Genomic DNA, 20,163 nt, shown 5'->3' with positions numbered 1-20,163 from the left:
CCTACAGTAAAATTATGACTCGTCCTTGTTCGAGAAGAATAGCAAGAGATATGTGCAACATTTTCACAAGATACTTTGACCAATGTTATGTGCCAAATAGAGATCCGAATAACTAAAATGATAGGATTTTGATTATGTTTGGTGAATTAAACTCTCAGATATTGTAAATATTTTACAATTATTGCTACCAGACTTTTGTGGATCTTATCTTCTATGCATTTTCACTATATATTACATCAAAAAGGATGAAAAAAGGTTGAATTTTCTAGTATTGGAGAAGAAACTATTGCTCTATTTTGTAATCTTCCTGAATATTAATAATATGAAGTGCATAAGTAAAGAATACTTTCATACCAAAACTTCATTACAATGATGCTTTGAAGGTCATCCCCTTTCATATGTTCATGTGATTCCTTTCTCAGTTCTTCATTTATGTGTAAATCTTCTAAGTATTTATACTGAAAGTAAATGTTGTGGAACTCATCCTTTGTTAGATGCTCCATTACATAAATTTAAATACTCACTTTTTCCTCTGAAGTTACATTTAAATTTCATCCTTTGTTAGATGCTTTAAATGTGATGGATTCTTAATCATTTTATAAACTTTAATGTTACAACGATTATATTCTCAAATAGGCATCATTTACCTTGCCTCTGTGTCTTGGAGCATTTTATGAGTCACTGATAATCCTTATAGACACTCTGATTTTACTTCATTGGCTAATAGTTGAGGTTTCTTCAACCCTACCCGACCACCACATTCAATACCCACAAACCCTACTAAATATCTAGCCATTATGTGAACACTGAATGGGCAATGAATTGCTAAATCTAGTGTTTAGGTTCTTAGAGAGAGTCATCTCTGGAATGAAGGAGAAACAAATCTGTGAGTTCGGTGCCTAACATGGTGCTTCTGGTAAGTTGGACAAGTGTCTACAAAAAGAGGGAGTTGGCGCTTCCTGCTAGTCAGTGCTAGTAAACAATCAAATGATGTTGGTGCTTCCTGTGAGTGGGTGCTAACAAAACATATTGATGTAATATAGTAGGTTCTCTTATTTTACATCAATAACAACAACAAGCTTGGTGGTTTTTACCAAAAGGGTTTCCGCGTGAAAAACCTTGTATCTCATGTGTATGGTACTCATGGTCTGTATGCTTGTATGTTGATTTCATATTGCTTCCATATTACATATTGTTGTTGATTATATGAATGGGTGCCAAAATTGAATAAGAAAAGTAAATAGACATAAAAGTTTAAAATTAACCTTAATATTGATCCACCCACCCTTTCAGTATTATCGTGTGTTTGCAATAGTTGTCACATGATGATGTTGAAATTATGATGTAATTTTGGAAAATATTTTAAATATAAATATTTCGAAGTCTAAGAGTCATATATGGACAAAAGAGCCACATGGATAAGTTCAAAACTTATATAGAAGTCCAAAAGTTACATAGAACCACAAAAGTCATATAGGATTCCAAAGGTCACATTAAAAATCTAAGAGTCATGAGGAAGGTCAAGAGTGATAGGGATATGAAAGGTCATTCCCTTAGCCCTCATTACCTAAAGGTAGGACTTTTAACGTTGGCTTCTCCATCCAAGAATTAGAGAGGAATATGGTTCTTTTGGAGAACAAGAAGTGACTTAATGCTCCATTATTGGAGCTAGTGGTATTCATTGTATTAATGTATCTTGGAACTTTCGCCTAATATTTGAAACTCATTGAGCCAACACATTTTCATGCATATATCGTGAATGTTTTATGAATATTCTTGGGATGTTTGTGTTATATGTTGGAATTCATATGTACTAAAGAAATTGAATTTATTTGGTGGCTTTGGTGCTCATCTCATCGAATATGTGTTGTACTTGCCTTCATGATTGTTACATCTGTGTGAACTATTTCTCTTGATGACTAACAATTCTTTCATCTATATGCATGTGTGTCTTTATTATATTAGTACTAATACTTCTCTCCTAAAGGCTCATTCAAAAGTACACGTGCATTTCTCTCTTATGCTAATAGTTTCAACCAAGGCAAATCTTTAAGTATATGGTAATGGGGCATTATTTCTAGACGGGACTCCTATACCAAATGGTGTGAGGTCTAATTGGAACTTCCTATCAGAGAGATCCCCTATATGTTTGTGGGTCCAACATCGTCAACATATCCATTAGTAGGTCCTCGAGGAGGATCAATAGATAATCAAATTTATGAACTAGTGACATGGATTTTAGAGAATGAAGTTGTTTGGAAAAAAGAAGATGCAATTTTAAAATTAGAAATAATAAGATTCCCACAAGTGTAAACCCTCTTGATGATATTTTAAACAAGTATGACATGTAGAAGGGAAGCACAAAAACTATTAGGCCAAATAATTACATAAAAATAAATTTTGGATCAAAAAAACATCCAATGATACTCAAAGTTGGAAGATGTGTGAGAAATGAAGAGAGGAAGGCCCATTGAAGGCCTTATCATAGATTTCAAGGATGTGCTTCCATATTCTTATCATTATTTAAAACCATACAGGGAAGATGTTATTCAACATGTCATTCCATTAAGGAGAATGCAAAACCGTTTTTCTAGAAGCTCAAAAAACTAAATAAGAAATTGATCTGTCTTACCCAAAAAGACACGGAAAAGCCACTAGATGCAAGGATCATTATCCGAAAAAGGTATTCCTCATAGTTTTCGAACGTTGTAGTAGTGAGAATGAAACCAAGAGAGATCAAGTTGTGCATGAAATTACACAATCTGAACGTTTTATTCACTAAGGACATCAATCCACTCTGAAATAAAGAGACGTGTTTGGAAAGGATTACAGGTTCAAGATGTTGCCTTTCTTGGATGGATTTTTAGGGTACAACCAGATGTTTGTGAATGAACATAATAAAAATAAGAAAGCATTCACTACACCTTTAGGTACTTACAAATATCAAAGGATACATTTTGGGTTGATTAATTTAGGTTCCATGTTCTAAAGAGTAATGGAGTATGCTTTTAGGGACCTCATGGGAAAGACCATAAAAATTTATTATGGAGATCTCAAAGTGTATTCAAGGTAGATAACCACTCATATTGTGCATCTTAGGCATATTTTCAAAATATGATGGGAATATAGAATCTTACTCAACCCCAAGAAGACAATCCTTAGTACCACGTAGGGAAATATCTAGAGTAATCACTCCATTGATATGTCACAAGGAACTTAAATCCTTCTTTGGAAAGATTAACTTCATTAAAATATACGCCCCCGATATTGTTGACATCAAAAAACATTTAAATATGTTACTAAAGGAAGGATGTTAATTAATAATGGGACGAAAGTAGTAGCGAAACATTTGGAGATATCAGAGAAGATATTATAAAATCTACAATAGCAGTATGTCTTGATTATTCTAAATATTTTATAATATTTTATTTTTCCTTTAATAATATTGTTGTAAGTATACGTCTCCCACAGAGTGGATAGGGTGAAGAGAATATTGTATCCTTCATGAGAAAAATGCTTAAGCATGCATAATTGAAATATTCCATCATGGTAAGTAATCTTATGCATTGGTCAAATCACTCAAGAACTTAAGGGTTTATATTGTTTATAATAATGTTATTAACTAGGTTCTGCATCTAGTAATTAAAGGCGTTTATCTAAATGATATTTATTGAGAGCTAGAGGCAAGTGTCTAGTAAAAATATGGGAATATGATCTAAAAATCAAGCCCAACAAAGTCATCAAAAACAAAGGTTTAGATCCATTGATGGTCAAAGGAAATGAAGTGACTTTTAATTATAAGGATCATCCAAGTGCGATGGTATGCACAATTAATGAAGAATTCAAGAAGCATGATTGGTAGAAAGGCATCAACTATTATTCGAAAAGCCTTGTTTCCCTTGTGGACCTTCCATGTCCTAAGAAGGGGTATTTGAGGCTAGAATCATACAGGTATTGCTTTATTGAATGAGGGCTCGGGTGGAGAATATATATATGTACTAATTATCAAATGTGTGAGTCAAGAGGAAGGAGGGAATATGCAAAAGGAATTTCACCACAGATTATGTGGTGGAAATAATTTAGCCAAGACCATGACTCATAATTTTTTTATGAGGAAGCCATTATTGGTCTACTATCTTTCTATATTTCCGCAAGTTTGAAGAGAGCTTTATCCTTTATATTTATTCATGATAAATAAGAAGTTAGTGGATCTCCCTCTTCAACGAGTCATAATAGAAACAACCTTCCAACAACGAGGCCTATATTTCATTAGAAAATCCAAGGAAACTTTAGTAATGGTCATTGATGGATTCTCACTAGTACAAATGAATTCACTTGGCGGATCAAAGCAAATGTCACAAAGAATGCCACCACTAAAGTTCTAATGGAAGTTTTAGAACAAAGGGTTATCACAATCTTTGGGACACCTACAAAGATTACATCTAACAATGACAAAGAATTACATTTAGTGCATTTACTGACATTTCTTATTGACTATGACATTTTCCTATCTCACTCTTAAAACTCTTATCCACTTATTTGGCATATTCCCACAATAAGAATCTAATGAATATCATAAAGAGGGAAACATTAGAAAAAACCAAGAGTTAGTATAGTGTAATATACCCCCAAACTCAAGTTTAAAAAAAATAAAAATTTGTATGCTATTTACTTTAGATTACTAATTCATGATATTTTTTTGTTTATTTTGACTTTAGATTACTGATTCATGATCATTTTTACTTTCATCTCATGTGAAAATAGTTTATCCAATGCCATCTCTTACTTTTGCTAATAAAAATACTTTGTTCTTTTGTAAAGCGTAAAATTAAAAGTAATAAGGTGGTTGTACCACCATACCATGAATTCTATTATATCACTAGTCTATGTATTTTTCACCGTACTTGGGGGTTTCTTACCTAGTTGATAAACATATGAAACTCTTGGTGACCTTGTTTACAAGCTTTATAAAAGATATGTAACCCATGACCTTAGCTTTGATAGAAAATATACTTTACCATCGCACTATATGTCAACCCTCTGCATTGAGATAAACGCGACTCAACTATACGGTGTTGTGCCATGTGAACAATAGCTACGTGGCTTCCATTACTCCATTTAATATTCACCTACCCACATAATGTATCAGTAAAGAATTATTTAGATTAGTCAATGTGATCCAACGATGGTTAGATTTCCCCGGCGTTTGGTAAGGGTTAATACCCCCACCGCCCCCTTCTCATTAGTAATTTACTCTATTTCGCTTAGGCATCAAGCACTTTGGAAAATTTTAATGAGGGTTTACTTCCTCTCTAGTTTTCATACCCTTCAACTCCTTATACTATTCCTTTTCCAAATGATTGTCCTTGTTCACCTCAACCCATTCTGGTTTTGTTAGACATTATGGTCGTCTTCAATAACTAATGCACTTGACATTCTGATACATCAATGGAGATTGTCCTTCCAGTAACGTAGTCTTGTTGGATGCTTGTTCTTTTCTTTGAAATTATCAGGCTTGAGAGGACTTTTGCTAATTGGCAGGTCTTATTATTATCCTGTGCAGGTCTTGGTAACTCTGAGAGAGCTTTAGCATTCCATCCATCAATTCAGATTTTTCCCATCTCTGATTTTAGGCTCCACGACATTTAATGTGAGATATCATCCGAGCAGGACCATTCAATTAAGGCTCAGAGGTCTGGCTTAATTATTTTGTCGTGCGAGGGTTTTTTTTTAGGTAAGATAGAGGGATTTTTATTCTTCCTCTTAATTTCCTTATGTTTTTCGTCTGGTTGATCTGATGATTCTTCTTTTGGGTTTTATTTTACATTTAACTTTCCCTTAACCCTTCTTAGGTAGACCCCAATGGAGATTACTATGGAACTTCTTATTCATAATTACTATTTAGAGTATCAGCGATAAGGGTTTACTATTTCCTTTTTATTAATCAACAATACCAAAGTGAATACTATTTGTTTCTTATTTTACAGTAATGATATTGTTCTCCATTTGGGCCACTAAACCCTTCCTCAATTGTTACTGGGTTTTTGCCTCATTTCTTATAGGTTTCTTTATATCTGGCTCTAAGATAACCCAACATTAGGTTTCTCTAAGCCACAGGTAACAACACTATTCTTTTTTGTCAATTCATACTCAATTTTTATCTATAAACATGGTTGAATAGTTGAAGCCTTCCCTTTGCCACAATACTCACTGAAAAATTCTTCCAGCAAGTGTCGGAAGTCTTGACGTTCACAATTTTCGTAAGGTAATAATTTGTAACAAATTACTTATTCAATCACAAGGTTTGTAAAACGTGAGTATGACGTAATAATATAGGATTCTCTCCTTTTGCTTGCTCCATGTTAAACTTAGTTCTGTCTCAGGTTATCGTTAAATGTAACATATTACTCCAAGTGTATTTTGGGTATCTGATTTTCTATTGAACTCCTTTCATTCTAGTGTAGGGTATGTCCGACCCAGAGATGATATTCACTCGCCTATTACGTTCATAGCAAAAGTATGGAATATCTTTATCTTTGTTTATATGTTAGTTCTTAGTTGTTCGATCAACGCTCAACTCCATTGATTTATACACTAGTGTTTACGGTGTATATATATATGTATATATATATTTGTATTGATATTTATATAATTTTCTACCTGCACAAACTACCCGTGTTTTAATTCACACCTAAACATTGTTTAGGTATCTTCTTTATAGCCATATAAACATATAAACCAAAACACTAGATTGGTATTTCCTGGGTTTTCTATCTCTTGAGTTCTGTATTTAAAAATGTTTTAAATTCCTGCCAGTAATGCAAGTATAATTCTTCTTTTAGCTACTCCTCAAACTTAAATCTCTCTTTCTAATATATGAGGCTTATTCAACTATAACCTTTTTAAAATATGAATGGGCGTATTTTCATGCTCAGTTATATTTCCATTTTTATATATCTTCTTAGTCTTTTTCTCATACAAGTTACATAGTCATGGTTTTTAAACGATTTTCTCTTCTACCTTTGCATGGTTACTTAGGAACACATTTCTTTTCTTTTCTTTTCTGCGCAATGAAGATATATTACCAAGAATTTAAGCTCATCCTATCTTTGCCCCAACCTATTTCATGATTAATTCCTAGATATTCCTTATTAACCCTCAGCCATGTTTAAACTCATAATACTTCCGAACAATACTTGGGGCAGAGGGGTTAACTATAAGATACCTATACTAAAGGTTTTTACAAGTACTGTTGAAAGTGTTTTCATACATATGGTAGGAACTATATTTTTTAAAGGTTAATATAAAATTTAACCTTTTACATTGGCCTACAGCGATGCTAATGCTATCCATTTCCTTGTTTCAATTATATAAAGTCTACAAGTGAAAAACCATTTAGAGGTAGTTCTTTATTTTGTTCAGAATATTAAGACTAAAAGCTATTCATAACAAAAAAAAATTAGATTGTTACAAGAGAAATTTAATAAGTTTAATAACACCTTCCTAACTATCTATTCTTCATTTCCTGTGCATTTGACGATATTCTACCAATTTATATAATTCTAAAAGAAACATTAAATGATTACAAACAAAGCAATATAGTAACTTACATGAATACTTGAAAATATAGCAACACCAAACAAGCTTCTCCCAACAAAATGAACTATATCGTAATCCCCAAGTCTAAAGCTTCCCTTCTGTTAGAAATCATAACCAATACTTCATATTCTTCCTCTTTAGACCCTAACAACTTCTCACTATGTCGGTGTATAAAATTGTTTTGATTTATTTCATTCCATTTCTTTACCAATAGAATCCCTTTTTTCCTTCTTCCCACAGGGTTGCCTTTCTCTCCTGTGCTTTGTTTTCCTTCCACCGTGCATGCCCTTTTTCTCATGTCTCACTATTTTTGAGTGGTTAGGAATCTTGGGAAAAAATGGAGGTTCATATTGTGATGAGTGCCACTTCAAAAATTATCCATTACATGGAGTCCAAATGATTTTAATTTATTTCATGATAACAAGGTAGCTTGAATACTCACGTGCTGGCTCTCATTATATTTTCAAATAAACAATATTGTGTTCATAATAACATACAATAATTATACTTTTCCATTGGTAATATCCAAACGTGGTCTTGGCCCCATGGTCTGTATTTTGATTTAAATATATACAAGCAATATAAAATCATAATATCCAATAATGAAATAATTGCAACATGGGCATTACCAAATCATTATGAACTATTGAGATCATTTTTTCCATAATGAAATTGTTTTCATGAAGTTTGTGTCAACTTTGAAGTATTATTTTCTTGGATATTATGCATATTTTTTGGGAAAAAATGTGCTTATTAAAGACTACTACAAGGTTATCAAGATAGATCCATTTGAAGGGAAATTTTTATAATGGGACAATGGTAGGGAAAATCACTCACTTCACTTTTCTTTGTGTGAGGCAAGTATGAAAACTCTTTTTTTGGGCATACCCTAAGGTTTTTCCACAAGAGGTTGATTTTATTTTTTTCCATAGTTAGTCTTATGGTTAAAGGATTTTCAGGATTTTCACTTGGAGGAATCCATTCTAGAAGGTTTTGTTTCATAACTTGATTAGATAAAGAAATTATTTTAATTTCTGGGTTCCATTTTTTATTTCTTGAGATTTCCATGGTTATTTAGGAATTATGCCAAGGAATATATAACCTTCTTTTGGCCTCAAGCTCAAGAAAATGAGTTGCTCATTGTCACTATGTAGCATCCCATTATAAACAATGAAATAAAAGGTTTGGAGGTGAGATGACAGGGGACTGACAACAAGGACTGTAAAATATTCAGAGTAGAGGCCCAACCCATTAGGAACTAGTCTCAAAAAATATATATAAAAAAACTTAAGAGATGGAAGGTGGAAAAAGTAAGAAAAATGTTTATTACGTGGAGAGGTGCTCTACAACCAAGTATGAGGGAAATGCGTAGGTGTAATGTAAGAAAGTATGTGTCTCAACATTTTTTATCATCTTTCTAATTGGGTTAAAATTATAATATTCATACTTTAATATTATTAATATAATATTTTATAATTTATTAGTGTCTTATGGTTAACCAAATTTAACATATATAACATTTATTATAATATATAATTTATAACTACATGTTAGTCATAAATAATTATAAGTTTGATTTAAACCATGCGGCATAATAATATATGTCTTAATATATTATTTTATAATTATTTCATGGTTAATACAATTTTATATATATATATATATATATATATATATATATATATATATATATATAACATTTTTAATATGATTTATATATATTTGTTAGGATTAAGGCACGAGACACTAAATACTATATTTATTAATATAATATTTAAACATTTACAACCATTTTAGGGTTAATCTCATTTAATATATGAAACATTCATCATAATAAATAATTTACACATTTAAATTAGGGTTTAATCACTATAAATTAGGTTTAAAGCATCAATGTTGGGCTGACGAAAAAGTAATACTCATAGTCATGCTAGAAAGGATACACATAATATGGATAGAGTTTGTAGGTAATCCGGAAGAAAGAACCCCATAGACAAAAGTTCAATAGTAATCAACAATCAACAATATTTTTATTCGCCATGTTTTTATTCTCCTTTTAGACTTCTTCTCCTATCTCTTTTGGCATATTTAGAATATGATATAAGGTTTATTTTTGGGTATATTTGTGAATTAGCTTTTTCGGTTTAGTTTATGTGTATTGTTATATTTTACCTAGTAGATTAATTTCAGTAATGCATCATAAGTAATAGCTATTTAATTTTTTTTACCATGCATCTAGGCTCATAATCAAGTTTTGAAGCAATCATGATTGTCTTTGCATTCAAAGTGATAAACATTAATTCTAACGTTACAGATATATGAAGAATGTTAAAATTACCTAAAGAAAATTTAATATTAAAAATATTTAATATTTTTATATGCTTCTATAATTTTTTTGCATTGTAACATGCAAAAATATTATAAATTTAAATATAAAATTCAAGAGTGAGATTTTTTTTAATTATTAATTTAAATAATATTTATAATATTATTATGTTTAGGTTATTAATGTTTTCAAAGAGTTTTATACATATCAAGATAGCCATTAAAATTTAAAATATACACTCTTAACCAAGTTATTTCACTTTTTCACCATGTTTTTTTACCATCTTTTTAAACTTTTCTCCCATATTATGTAAGATGGAAAAACATAATAAATGAGAAGCTAAAACAAAGAAAATAGAAACAAAAATAGGGTTTTTGTTACAACAAAGTCTCTCATTGCCTCCAAAGAATTCCTCCAATCCTCCTCCCCCTCTCTTGAAGCTTCAACTCCTCCTTTTATAATATTCTAATGTTGAGTAATACTTGGAAAATATGAAACTAGATCTGGTTGAATGTTGATATTCCACATTGAATTTGGAACAAATTACTAAAAATAAATTAGCAATAAGTTTAGTGTAAATGATTTGACATTTCAAAGATATTTGTTGTATGTTTTGCTATTTGCCTATTTTCTTTCTATAGTTGTATTGTAGATTATGTAGGGAAGTCTAATGCTGTAATAGCCTACTCTCTTGAATTTTAATCTACAAAACAAGATTAAACGCCAAAGAAAAAAAATACATGGAGGAAAAAATTGAATGGAAACTGAATGCAAACATGCATTAACACAAAACGGTTTTACGTGGTAAAACCTTGATAGCATATCAAGGAAACATCCATGGGGCAAGGGATTGGAAATCTATTTAATGAAATATGATTCTCCATGATTATAGTAGTTCGGGCATTCATCAGTTTTATAAGAGCCTCCTCCGTTACATAACTGGTGTTTTGGTATAAAACTAACTTGACAGTAACTAATACAATTTTTACTCATATTTACATAATTAGTTGTCGAATTCCAACAAAATCCACCTTGAAAACATTTTCCTAATCTCTTGCCTATGCCCATTAATCATCTCTTCTGCAAGCCAAGAGAAGCTAAACACCATCACAACTTCTCTACTATAACTGACTTTCTGAATATGTGTGCACAATTCTCTCGTGTATGGAGCTTCTTGAGAACTACTTTTTAGCCACCGATCACATGTCTCAAAAAATGATACCTTACATCAATGTGCTTGGTCTTGCCGTGATAAGTTGGATTCATAGCCAAGTGCATTGCACTCTAACTGTCACAGAGTACATTCACTCTCTCCTACATCGTTCCAATATCATCAAGTAGACCCTTTAACTAGATTGCTTCTTTACTCGCATCTGAAGCAGCTATATATTCTACTTCGTTAATGGACAACACAATTGTTTCTTGAATCTTTGACATCCAACTAATTGCTCCACCTACAAGCATAAAAAAAATAACCTATAGTAGATCTCCTTTTACCAAAATGACCTGCATAATTAGCATTCACGTATCCGCAGATTGATCCTTCACTACCATTAAAGATGAGGCAATGATCACTTGTGCCTCTTAAATATCAAAGCACCCATTTCACTACTCACTAATGTTCTTCACCTGGATTTTCCATGAACCTGCTGACAACTCCAACTACATGTGAAATGTCAGTTCTTGTAGATACCATCACATACATTAAGTTGGCTACAACATTTGCATATGGTACACGAGACATATACTACTTTTCTTCATCAGTTCTTGGACTCAAAACTGAAGAGAGCGTAAAATGGGAAGCTAACGGAACATTAACAGGCTTCACATTGTTCATACCGAACATTTTAAGTACACTTTCCACATATTTCTGCTGTGATAACCAAGGCTTACCATTTTTCCTGTCTCTGTGTATCTCCATGCCCAAGATATGTTTTGTTGCTCCAAGATCCTTCATATCAAATGTCCTAGAGAGCTGAGCCTTTAATCTATTGATCTCATTCATACTTTTTCTTGTAATAAGCATAACGTCAACATACAAAACTAAGATAATGAATATGCCACTGAAACTCTTGAAGTATACACAATGATCATACTCACTTCTAATAAAGTTCTGGCTCACCATGAAGGAGTCAAAATTCTTGTACCATTGCTTGGGCGACTGCCTCAGGCCATATAATGATTTTCTGAGCTTGCAAAATTATTATTATGTTGTGATATTGTACAAAACCTTCTCAATGTTCCATATATATTTCTTCATCCAAATCACCATGTAGAAAAGTTGTTTTAACATCTAACTATTCTAACTCAAGGTTAAGTAATGCAGTCAGTGCCAACAAAGTATGAATAGAAACACGTTTTATGACTGGTGAAAAAATATCATGAAAGTCAATACCTTCAACCTGAGAATACCCTTTTGCTACGAGTCTCGTCTTATACCTTTCGATACTTCCATTAACTTTTCGTTTCAATTTGAAGATCCATTTTCATCCAACAACACTTCTCACTTCAAGAAGTTCTACAAGATCCCAGGTATTGTTCTTGGCTAAGAAATCCATTTCTTCTTCCATAGTCGTTTTTCATTTTTTGCTATCCGTATCATCTACTGCTTCCTGATAACAAGAAGGTTTCCTGTCTTTAGTAATCAAAGAAAAAGATGAAGCATAATCTTCATACTTTTTGAGAGTTTTTCTTTCCCTTGTAGACCTTCTTAGAGTGACTGGTTCAGAAACTTCAATAGTTTCCTTTGTACCTTCATCACCTTTTACTCCAGAAGTCTATCCTTCCTTTTGACATCCAAAAAAAGTTCTAGCCTCCAATTGAATTTGTTGATTTGGCGATACCTGTTCGTGTTCACTTCTTTCAACATTTAATTTTAAAAGAGAAGATTCATCAAATGTTGCATCTCTACTAATGACTATCTTCTGCAATGTAAGATCTCACAACCTGCATCATTGCACCGCATAGTCATACCCAACAAAGACATAACATTTTGATTTTGGATCTAATTTTGAACACTGATTTTTAGGAATAAGAGCATAGGCATTAAAACCAAATATCCTTAAATGTGAATAATCACAACAATGGCCTGACCAAACTTCTTGAGGAATTTTACAATTAATTTCTACTGAAGGTGATCTGTTAACTGAATAACCAATAGTGGATACTTCTTTTGCCCACAACGGCTTTTGCAGATTAGCATTGTTGATCATGCTTCTGGCTCTTTCCATAAGAGTCTGATTCATATATTTAACAACACCATTTTGCTGAGGAGTATAAACAACAGTTTTGTGTCTAACAATTCCTTCATCCTTATAGTATTGTTCAAATTCTAGAGAAGTAAATTTGCCACCATTGTCAGTTCTTAAACATTTAATTGATTTGCTTATTCTTTTTTCTACCATTGCTTTAAATTGTTTAAAGACATTGAATACATCGACTTTCTTTTTCAACATAAAGACCTAAACTTTACTGGAGAAATCATCAATAAACTTTAAAAAGTATAAATCACCTCCATATGATACAACAAGAGATGGTACCCATAGATCAAAATGAATAGTCCAAAATTTCTTTACTATTATGACTTCAGTTCTAAATCTCTGTTTACACTATTTTCCATACTCACAATGTTTACAGAAATCCAATTTCAAGGATTTAAAATCAGGAAGTAATTTACGGTTCATCAGTACTTGAAGACCTTTCTCGCTCATGTGACCCAATCACGGATGCCATGAGCAAGTACCTTCTTCTTTCTTTGACACAATCGTTGCTTCACTAACCTGAGTACTTCCTTTAAGTTTGTAAATATTTCTGACCTTTTCTGCTTTCATGACAACTAGGATGCTTTTTGAGACTTTTAACACTCCATTCTAACCTATAACTTATAACCATCTGAATCGAACACTCCCAAAGAAATCAAAATTTTCTTCAATTCAAGTACATGTCTAACACTAGTTTATGTTCTAATTGTTTTATCATACATTTTAATCCTAATAATAAAATAGAATTCCAGTGGGACAAGAGGAAATGAACATTGATGACAGTGCTATCTTTAAGGTGGGTGTTAACACCAAAAAATTGTGCACATATTTGTACAATCCAAAAGATGCCCAAAGTTGTCCAGTAGAATGCACAAGTGAAGATTTTCTAGTTGAAGACATCATGAAGTTCAAAAAAAATTATTTCTCCTAAGGTCCAACGTATAAGAGTTAAAAATTTATGATTGCGTGTATTTCCATTTGATAGTTACATGATGAGTGACATTTCCTTTGAAAGGGGTGTGGAAAAAGAAATGACTGGATAATTGAATTTGAGTCACCCTGAAGATATGAAACCCTAAAAGGAATTCTCTTATCTTGCTCATAAGTCATTTTCATTAATGAACCAAGAGAGGGAAGAGGGATTCAAAAAATTCTATATAAACAGGTCATGGGAGAACCAAAGAGAAGACAATTTTATGTTGGCCAAATTTCTATCATAGGAACCCTTCATTCCATTGTTGAAGCATAATAAGTAGAGAACTATTGTGTTTCAATAAATGTTTCTTAGCAATCCATCACTCCAGTGTGGAGAGGATTTCACCATTGCGAGAGCCTTGATACTTCTTGGATAGAGAGGAGAATATTGAAAAGAGAGTGAAGAAATTGTTCACGGTGTTGGACCCACCAACATTCAGGAAATCACCTTGATGTGAAATCCCAAATAGACCTCACACTGTTTGGTGTAGGAGTGCCATCTGGTATAAAGGCCCAATTGCTGAATTGATAAATATTTGCCTCGGCTCTAACTGTCAGCAAGAGAGAGGGATGCAATGGTGTTTTCGAAAAGCAAGAAGGTGTGCCTAGGGAGTGTTCAGTTGTAATTATGTTAAGGTTCTTCTACTACGGAGAGGGGAGAAAAGTGACCCTCTAAGTGAGAGGTAATAGTACCACCCAAGAACAAACACACATGAACTAGAAGGGTTCGCCTAACATCCAGCGGAATAGTCCACAACGGATGTGATGATAGTTACAACCAATAAATGAAGAAATACTTGTCTAATATCCTGCAGAATAGTCCACATGGGACAACAATAAATAAAAACCATCACATCACATTCTCAATAAGATAAGCACTAAAATAATCAAAATTGTTCAACTATCTTAGCACATGTGAAAAGAAACATGAAATACAAACATCTGGAGATTAGTCTTACAAACATTCATAGTCCATGCATGAAAAATGTGTTGGCCTTGGAGGCTTATGTTATTAAGTAAAAATTCCAAGACACATGTTTACAATGCACATCACCAGCTCCAATAGTGGAGCAATGGAGCCACTCCTTGCTCCTCAAAGAACTAGCTTAACTTTCTAATCCCTTGTGGGAGGAGCCAAGGTGAAAAGTCCTTTGCTCATACAATGAGGGAGTATATATAACCAAGGGTGACTCTTTAACTACCCTCGTGACTATTTGAATTCCTATGAATTCTCAAATTACATGACTCTTTACATTCCATGTGTGTCGTTTTGACTTCCACATTATAATACATTTTGAATACCATATGCATGATCCACAATAGTGATGTGGCATATGATCACTCATAATATGACATGACATGAAAGTTATGACATGGAATGCTTGATGATGTGGAAATATCAAGTCATTGTTGCTGCTAAGTGTTTGATGTCTTCTTGAATGTGCTTTCTCTTCACCTTTGCATGGATTGGTGATGTGGAATCTTCAATGATCTCCAGTCTTTGGATAGTCGTTGCAAACTAGTGTCCCTTTGCTTTCTCTTCACTAATCAACTTGTAAGCTCAGCCACAAGGGAGTCTTTAGGAATGCTTCCCTCCTTCTTCTCCTTCTCCATCATCTTGCCATGACATGATAGGGTACCTATTCCTACAATCCACTAATGATGAGATGAAATCAATCTAAAAACCCCCTTGTCTAAGATGATGATGTATTTTGATCCACCAACTAAGCCCGAAACAAGTGATAAGCTAGGAAGAGGGACTTAGTGACTACAAAGTGCACAAATCCAGCAGCGAGGGGGAAGAGCTTGAGATCTAAGAATTCATAGTGCATATCTCAGGGAGGCGTGAAGGACGAGACTGTGCAGTTTCCAGAGCCAGTGGAGTCAGGCTGAGAGAATTGACACTGGGAGATCCAACTGTGTAGTTCTGGGAGTCAAGGGAGGTTGGGCTTCTCCGCAGCTACAAATTTCAAGGACTCGAGGGATGAGCTTGAGGCTTGAAGATGCGAAGTACACAGTTCAAGTCAAGCTGGAGGACATAAATCACAATTCTAGAGGTCAAGGCCTAGGCTTGGGCACAGGAACCGCACATTGCGTCAGTCCTAGAAGACAATAACTATGCATTGCACAATGCTAAGAAGCAAGGTGACATCCTAGAGGGTTGAGATTACACAGTGCATTGTTTAGAAGGGGCCTGGTAAAGCTATGTTACTCAGTTGGGAAGCTTTCTGAAAATGTCTGTGTGAGATAGGTGATGAACTGTGATGAACCTTGACTCTGATCACACACTTAGCATAATTTGATGAAATGACAACATAGATCATCCAAACACAAAGATCATTTCCCTTAGTGTGACTACTTTATGACAAGTGCAACACTTAATATAGACTTTGGTATGATTGAGAGGAAAATTGTGCGACAATGTTGAAGACTTTGTGTATAGGTGTGATAGATCTTTACATAGTTAGAAAAGCTCATATAAACAAAGACATACCTTTAAAACCATCGGAATAGTCTTGAAAACATTGAGCAATAACCAAACATGCAAAAATAGGACAGTTAAGCCAACATGCAAAAGTGAAAAAAACACTACAAGAAAGATCATGAAATAAGCTCTATTGTTTGCGACAACAATGTAAAACACCAAGGAAGGCTCTGAAATTGATCATAAGACAAAATTTTGGAGGGTGTTGCAACAAATACAAGACTTGGTGACACACTGGTTGAACTCCAACTTCTTTATCTTAGTTAACTTCTTTTGTGGACGGCCTCAGTTCCTTAAGGAGTATTGATTCATCATGCAGATTACTTTTGTCTTCCCACTTACACCACAAATAGACATGGTCCCCCTTCTACCTTCTTGATTTAACACAAAAAAAGATTCAACAATACCACAATCTTTTGAGTTGGGAAGGGAAGTGTATCCCGCGAGCTTAAGATTTTCAGAGTATAACTTTTCATCTCTGGTGTTGCTCCACTGCCAGTAGGCCTGGGCAGTACCCCAGTGGTGTCATGTAGGAACACAAACATTTCTTCGCTACTAGTGAGCCTAGATAGTACCCCAATGAAGTTGGTTGCTTCACTTCTTGTGTAGGAATCCTTTCTCTTCTTTCGCCATTATTTATTTATTTTAAAGAGTATTATGCATCGAAAATTATTTATTTTGGCATAGAAGAGGGATCCTATCTTATTGAGAAAAAAAGAGGTTGTTCCTTCATAGAATCATATAGAGACCTATGATTTAGGTTTTCTCATTTAGATTTTTCCCCTTCTCTACTTCTACTAGTTCGATAAGCATGAAGACACTTAAACATAAAGATCAAGTTTATGCACTGAGGCTTCCGGACTAAACATGGGTTCATGGTTGTACGAAAACTCTCCTCACAGATGGATCGTATTTTCCATCTAAACTTCGTCCCCCAAAAGAGGTAACCAACACAAGGAAGATGGACAAAAGGCTATCCAAATGCTGAATTGTCACAAGGCTCTTTATAGTTTGACCACACACATACTTAGAAACCATAACATGTTCATGCATAACACTTATTCACATAATGAAAACAAAACAAAAAACTCAAGCAAACAAACAAACAACAAAATAAAAGACTACGTACACAGTGTAGGGAACAACCCGAGAAATTCATTGAAAATATTGATTTAAGTCTTGGTCATTGACAGGGAAACAATCAATCTTTCCTCAAGTAATTGAATATGAGAAGTGTGTTGGCCAAGATTTTCATGCGCTATGAATGGCCCAATCCACAGGGATTGAAACTTAGTGTGTTTGCCTTTATTCTTGTGGGCTTTATCACACTTTAAGACTAGGTCACCCACACTGAAGTTGTTTTTCTACATACTTCTGATCAAACCACCTCTTGATATGATTTTGGTGAAGTTAAAATTTTTCTTTTGCTTTCAACCTTTCTTCTTGTAGCTTGTGAAAGGTATCCATCCTATGTTGTACTAACAACATGGCTTGCCTTGGGATTCTTGTGAGAGTTGGAGTGCAAGAAAGTAGTTTTTGGGCTGAAGGATGGCTTCTTTTATGTACACCAGGAAGTAAGGGGTGGTGTTCAGGGAAGTTTTCAGCATGACTCAATCATCCCATAAGGAATTTACCAAAGTGGAGTGCCAATTTCATTGCTCAGAGAATATGGTCTTTTTTATAATGAGGATTAGGTTCTTATTCATGGATTCAACAAGACCATTCTCATGTGGACAATAATCCTTTGAATGTTTCAATACAATTCCATTTTCCAATGCAAAATCATAAAGTATTAGCAATGAGAAGTATGTTTCATTATCAAAAACATTTGAAGTAGGAATGTCGAACCCAGAAATGATGTTCTGTGGCAGAAAACTAATGACTTCCTGGTCATTCACCTATTTGAGTGGAACTGCTTCTATCCACCACGTGAAGTAGTCTCTGGCAGTGAGTATGTATCAGTGTTGCTTTGATGAATGTAGGAAAATATCTCCAATAATGTCCATGGCCCCTTGTTGAAAAGGTTGTTCTATTACAATGGGGTGTCTGACCTCTTGCTTCTGTCGGCATACCTTTGACATATTGGACACTTGCGAACATGAACATGAGCATCTCTACATAATGTAATCCAGTAAAACCCTACCTGCATAACCTTATATGTTGTTGTGTTTCCTGTGAAGTGTCCCCTGACCGATCCTCCGTGGAGATCACGTAATACCTTTTATGAATCATTCACTTCCAAACACATGAGCAATACTCCATTGTGGTGCATTATGAACAACATCTCATGCACCAACTGATAGGATAATGCTTTAAGTTTGAGTGACCTATTTTTCCGTGTGGAAAAGTGGGAGGGCATTGTGTCATGCTCAAGGTATTTGTGCACATCCTTGTGCCAAGATTTTTTGCTAGTAGTGGGGGAGGCTCTCTCAACATTATACATCTCAATTTCTTGCTCCCATCTTGCAATGTTTTGTTCTCCTTCCTTTGTGTTTACTACCTCTGCCGCTAGTTAACAAAGATCATGGCCCTTGATTGTGTGAACTAGCTTGATTTATAGATCATATGTTTGCAACCTAGTCATCCAACTCGCTCTAATTTCACCCAACTCTTGTAGAATGAGTAACGATCTGACTGTTGGGTGCGAGACAAAGATAACACAATGATTCTTCCATAGATAGGTCCAAAAATGATTTATCACCTTGTATACCACATAAGCTTGTTTGTTCACGATGGGGATAGTTAATATCTGGTCATTGCAGATTCGCGCTCATGAAGGAGATAGGCCACTCATTGTTCAGTTCATCCTTTTGAGTGAGTACAACGGTGAGAGAAGTTTCAAAAGAAAAAGTGTAGGGCAACAAATATTTATTGAAGTCTAGGTTGTACAATGCAGGTGCTTTTTCTATAGCTTGCTTAATATGGGAAAATGCATCATTTTCCCTTTTATCCTATTTATAAGTTGCATCCTTCTTCACCATCTCCTGTATTGGTTTAACAATCTGAGCACAGTTGGAGATGATCTTGTGGAGGAAGTTGATTTTCCCCAAGAAGGATTGCATAGCCCTATTTTTCACTGGGAATGGAATCTATGTGATTGTTTTGACCCTGTACGAGTCTACCTTGATCCCACTTTTGGCAATAATGTGGCCCAAGAGACTACCTTCGGACACTATGAAGATGATTTTCTTAGGATTCAAGCATATCCCATACTTACGAAATCACTCAAAAATATTATTTAAGTGGAGTATGTGGTCTGACCTCTATTTGGAGAACACTACTACATCATCAAGATAGACCACTATGCTTCATCTAATCAATTCGCGGAAAGCGATGTCCATAACATGTTAAAATTTTGCACCAGTGTTGATTATCGTAAATGACATTCACCTGAATGTGAATGTGCCCCACTTCATTCAAAAGGTGGTATTATGTCTATTAGGCTCTTAAACTAGAAATATTTGTTCCATGGACGACACGGGGTAATTGTCCTTGTTTGAGGCACAATTGAGATTCTG

The 20,163-nt window shown here is 34.1% G+C and overlaps 1 long non-coding RNA gene across 3 annotated transcripts in view; it reads left to right on the top strand.

The window, feature by feature from the left end:
• The window catches only part of LOC149166868 (uncharacterized), a 34,558-nt gene that overhangs the window by 7,253 nt on the left and 7,142 nt on the right, over positions 1-20,163 (top strand). The window contains exon 5 of one of the 3 annotated variants that reach the window (XR_016260507.1): positions 5,564-5,970. The exons of the other annotated variants lie outside the window; for them this stretch is intronic. This is a non-coding gene — a long non-coding RNA (uncharacterized LOC149166868). Of the gene's footprint in view, positions 1-5,563; positions 5,971-20,163 lie in introns of those variants that run through there. 3 annotated transcript variants of the gene reach the window in all.

This window comes from Pinus tabuliformis, chromosome 5_1 (genome assembly GCF_031772625.1).
Source record: "Pinus tabuliformis cultivar Carrire ecotype Pingquan chromosome 5_1, CPIR1, whole genome shotgun sequence".
Lineage (NCBI taxonomy): Eukaryota > Viridiplantae > Streptophyta > Pinopsida > Pinales > Pinaceae > Pinus > Pinus tabuliformis.
The sequence above is the reverse complement of the archived record's forward strand: the minus strand, read 5'-3'. Positions and strand labels throughout refer to the sequence as shown.